At 38.6% G+C, this 5475-nt stretch overlaps 1 pseudogene; it reads left to right on the top strand.

Annotated features, from left to right (window-relative positions):
- Nucleotides 1–244: 244 nt before the first annotated feature.
- On the top strand, nt 245–688 carry LOC101342597 (ubiquitin-conjugating enzyme E2 D2 pseudogene; annotated as a pseudogene).
- The last annotated feature ends 4787 nt before the right edge of the window (nt 689–5475 follow it).

Raw genomic sequence — 5475 nt, 5'->3', positions numbered from 1 at the left:
GCAGCACAACGGCCTCGAACCACGGACGTCCAGTCCCTCAGGGCCGACAGAGCGCCCTTCTCACGCCCCCGGGATCGGTTCTCCTCTCCGCCACCATCCCCTTCTGCCGACTCCCACCTCGACGCCCCTTTCAGCCCACAGATCGCCTGTCTACCAACTCCGCCAGTCACCCCTCCTGCCGCCTTGCGACCACTGAGGCCTCCCTCTACCTGCTCCAGAGACTGGCCGCCACGCCTTGCTGACCATGGCTCTAAAGCGCATCCACAAGGAGTTCCTCGACCTGGTTCGCGACCCCCCAGCCCAGTGCTCCGCAGGTCCGGTAGGGGACGACATGTTCCACTGGCAAGCAACCATCATGGGGCCAAACGACAGCCCCTACCAGGGAGGGGTCTTCTTCCTCTCAATCCAATTTCCTGCCGACTACCCCTTCAAGCCACCCAAGATCGCCTTCACCACGAGAATTTACCATCCAAACATCAACAGAAACGGTAGTATTTGCTTGGATATTCTCCGGTCTGAATGGTCGCCAGCACTCACCATCTCAAAAGTGCTGTTATCCATCTGCTCTATGTTATGCGACCCCAACCCTGACGATCCTTTGGTCCCTGAAATTGCGAAGATCTACAGGAAGGATAGGGAGAAGTATGATAGAATAGCTCGGGAATGGACTAAGAAATATGCGATGTAATTTGAAAATAAAAACTAAGTTCATCGCCTTAATAACACCTTAATAATAAAGACGGAGGGAAACTGCAGTTGAACTGGTTGCCTTTTGACTACTTTCTACGAAGCGCCGTCGACTCACCCTTCCTTCTGAGCACATGTTCACCTTTCATATCAGGGTGGGTGGAGGTGAGACACAGAGAGAGACCAATTTTAACCTAGTTTAGGGTTGGAAAACAAGCAAGAACAACGGAGTGGTCGCTTAGGATGAGGATAGCAGTTTCCCCATGGGGTGGATTTTTTTTTTTTTTTCGATGTGGAGTCTTGTAGAACTAATAACAGTTGTGAAAAGCTGGGTAAAGCTTACGAAACTAGTTAGGTATTCATTTCATTCTGAAGAACTTGTGTCTTCAACCTTTTTTTTTGGTTTGTTTGTCTTTATTCTTTTCCTGTTTTTACCAGGAAGATTAAAATTAACGTATATCCTCTGTTTTGAGTTTAAGGTTTAAGTGGCCAAAAAGTAAACAGATTAGGAGTTGTTAGAAAATAAACTTGATGTGTTTTGTTCCCGGCTTTTCTCTACCTTTCACCCCTTTAATGGACATTCTTTTGGGCCACTCTGTTTCTCTCCCACACTCTGGGTTCTATGGGGCTTCTTAATTGGTATATACCTACTAGATCTAATTTGTCATGTTTTCTCAAGAGCTGTGTAGGGTCTGAGATTTTATCCTGTTTACAAGCCTACAAGTTAGCCTGCCACTGTTTCGCAGATGCTGGCAGAATGACCCAAGACTCCTGGGTTAGAGACAAAGGACTTTATTAGTCACAGCACAGCAGGCAACAAGAGCTTCCCTTCACTAGCATTTATTCCCCTTGACCCCAAGTCCCAACGGGATGATGTGGAGCCCACCGGGTGGATGCTGAACACAGGGCAGATTTGCGTCACAGCTGAGCAACTCCTAGTTTAGAAACCCTCCAATCTTTGAAAGAGGGCTGATAGCAAACCTGCCCAACCTTTGCCTGAGAGGAGATACATTATTTTTACTAACCTTGTAAGGAAACAAACTAATCTAATCTCTGCTCTGGAGGCACCCCTATCTTCCAAAGTCGTTTGCTATACAAACTTCCTCGACAAGAGAGTCCCTGACAAAACATAATGTGTAGAAATGCCGTGGAAAATTGCACCCAACAGTTTTAACTGCTTGGATCTAACTAGTTTTAAAGATAAAAGTTGATTTTATGAAAATATTTGTGTGTATTTGAAAACGCAATTGCTCCTAAAGAACTTATGCTTTCAAGAATGACTCAAAAACAACCAAACCCATTGCCATCAAGTCAATTCCAACTCATAGCAACCCTATAGGACAGAGTAGAACTGCCCCATAGAATTTCCAAAGAGCAGCTGGTGGACTCAAACTGCCATCCTTTTGGTTAGCAGCTGTGCTCTTAACCACTGTGCTACCAGGGCTCCCAAGAATGACTAACCAGTGTAATAAACAGATAATTAGTATCATTACACGTAAAACGTTTTATAATTTAATCAATTATCTAATGTCAATACCTGTTGCCGTCGGGTGACTCCAACTCATAGCAACACTATAGGACAGAAGAAAACTGGCCCATAGGGTTTCCAAGGCAGTATGGAAGCAGACTGCCACATCTTTGTCCTGTAGAGGGGCTGGTAGGTTCAAATCAAGGACTTTTTCGGTTAGTAGCCAAGTACTTAAACCACTGCACCACCAGGACTCCTCTAATGTCAATTGGATGGGGCAATAATTTTTTAAAGTTTTAATTTTTTAAAAGTAAGTTCATTTCCTAACATTTCTAGAAAAAGAGAACATCAATAACTGCCTCATCAGGGAAATGATATGCTTAGCTTCTTGCTGCTTTCATGCACATTTAAAATAATTAATCTGGATATTGAAAATGCCAGTGTCCTGTTACATTTTCTGTAAGTTTTCTTTAAATGTCAGTTTTTACATGCCTGGAACGCAGAAGGAAAAAGAAATTAAAAGTAAAAAAGCTTATTTCTACTTAAATACAGTAACTTCTAAATAACCTTAATTTCTCACTTGGCTTGTGAAAGTTCTTAGTTTTTAAATGACTTCTTTTCTTTAAACTTTCTTTTGGAAATGTACAAGCTAATTTTAGTATCTTATCTATAATCTACTCTTTTAAAGGGGAGAGAGAGGGATCATAATTTTGTAAGGATATGAAAATATCAATTGCTTGAGATTTTTTAAATCTTTATCCAAGTAACCCAGTAAATATATGAAACACTTTGATTTCTATGTCAAAGGTACTAACCCCTCACACAGAATTTCTACTTTTCCAATACATTAAGGTCTAAAAGACCTTTCTGCAATGACAGAAATATTCTATATTTACACTATCCAAGACACTTGCCACTAGCCACATGTGGCTATGGAACACTTGAATTTGAGAAAGGGAGAGAGAATCCTGCTTTCACCCAGTTTTGACTAAAAGCTTTCTTTATTGCATGATTTGCAAAACAAATTTTAATCTTTCTTCTTTAGTTCTTTTATGTCACCAATAGATTTTCACAAAATGTTATTTACATTATGATATGTGACTGTAAAAAAATGAGTAAAATTTCTGTCCATACCACTAAAGATCATTGATTTAATAGAGTTATGCTAAGAATATGTTTAATATTTATAAATTATTAACCTTAAGTGGCTGAAATATTGCCACTTAACAAATTCTAATCATGAAATTCAATATTATAGTCTGATTCCAAGAAGCTAACAAAATTTTGTATTGTAAAGATTGTATATGTAGGTCATCAATAATGACAGTCAGAGGTTCAGAATAAAATGATCTAACACTATTATAATTTTGTTCTGTACTAGTTCAATTCATACTTACTGATTATAATATCTTTTATATTTTACTTCAAATACCATATTTTCAACAGCCAAACTAAACAATAATAATAAATATTTGAGGCTAAAAAATAAAATCTAAGCAGAACATTTTGAGACAGTCAAAAATGGCTTTTCCAGCATGCCAATAATATTTCTGCTTAGAGTATTTAATATTCTATTATATTTGAAATACTTCCATCTTGCTGTATCAGTCCCCAGTCACCATGTCCTACATTTTATAAAATCAATTATGAAATTTTAAAATGAGTATTTGGATTAGGGGAGAATTGTTCTGTGGTTGATATTTTCAAAAGCAGAATAACAGAACTGAATAGGGGAACAGGATCTATCCTAAGCATCAAAAGACAGATTTTGCTGGTAAAAACTGCTAACAATTACTCTCTGAATGAAAGTATCCAATGTAAAATTGAGTACTTTTAGATTATTAAGTGTTTGGCATGATTTTTAATACTGTGATTTGTGTGTTTTAGGAGTAAAAAATTATGAGAATCTATCCTTTAGAGATACCAACAGGGAAGTTCTAATTCAGCTTTAAAGTTAGGCTGTAATCAAGGATGATTGGTATATGTTGGTACTTAGCTTTTTAATGTTGGGGGTATGAAAAGCTTAGAAAATATCCAACCATCAACAATACAGTTTTCTTTTATCTCAGGATTAAAGAAAGTTCTTACATAATTTATACTAGCATCAAATCATGATCTTCAGTTGATTTAATCCTGGTTTGTACTATTTCTCTATTATTAATTTAAATTTTTCCTAAAGGAAATTATGTTTATGGAACATTTGGTGTCAAGACTATATCTCTTTGTTCTTTTAAAATACTTCTAATGATAGCTATAAGCCATAAGCTGTAGTGGTGAAGATCGTAGGCTCTGGAACTAGACTGCCTGGATTCAGAGCATTAACTCAGGCACATTATTTAACCTTTCTGAACCTCAGTTTTCTCATCTGTTCAATAGGAATAATAATAGTTCTTACCTCTTATGGTTGATATAAGGATTAAATGAGAAAGTGTCTTGAACATCATAATCACTCAAACTACTGGCTACTATTAATTATTGCCCTTTTTCTCCTTGTTATTTTTTCAGTTGGGTTGGACAAATGTTACAGTTAGCATATGGCTCCTCCTTTGGAGATGCAGCTGCTAATGAAGGTAAGTACTTCAAATTCCTTTTGGTTTTAAAGATTTTTGCATTTTTTTAAAAATGCAGACACATGATTTAAATATAAGCTCATAATTAACACATCTTTTCATACCATCATCCAAAAATTATCAGAATTTTCAATGTAATGTATTTAATAAATGTAAAAGGATTACTATACAATCATATTTTCAAGGATTACCGAATTGTGCCAAAAGAATTTAGTTTCTAAAATTAGGCTGAGGAGGCGGACAAGACGGCTAAATGAGTGGACGCTCCTACTTACTCCTCCATCAACTAACTCACAGAACAATGAATAAAAACAAGCACAGACTGAGATCTCAGAACTCTGGACAGCAGCTGAGGTATTGGAGAGTCAGGATGAGTCCAGAAGTGGGGGAGAGAAGGAACAGGGTCAGTAGAGTAGACAGGAGATCCTACCCACTAACATCAGGAGCACTTGCTCATTGCAGCCGTCTTGGGATAGGGCTGGATAACACCCCAAACAGGGAACACAGAAAAGGAGCTAATCTAAGGACACTCTAGCCCAATTTTTTTTAAGGCAGTGCAAATTCACCCTGGGAATACACAGGCCACGCAGTTGGGAGGGGGCAAAGGGACACTGTGGCACTGAATGAGGGTGCTGTTGAATTTCACTGAGGCCCGAGATGGACGGCACTAGGACCGGGAGGAACTGCAAGGACAGAAGGGTGAGGGGAATATTTCAGACAGACTAGACAGGAAAGAGCCCACAGAAGGAC

This window comes from Trichechus manatus, unplaced genomic scaffold, assembly GCF_000243295.1.
Source record: "Trichechus manatus latirostris isolate Lorelei unplaced genomic scaffold, TriManLat1.0 scaffold00060, whole genome shotgun sequence".
In the NCBI taxonomy this organism is placed as follows: domain Eukaryota; kingdom Metazoa; phylum Chordata; class Mammalia; order Sirenia; family Trichechidae; genus Trichechus; species Trichechus manatus.
The sequence above is the reverse complement of the archived record's forward strand: the minus strand, read 5'-3'. Positions and strand labels throughout refer to the sequence as shown.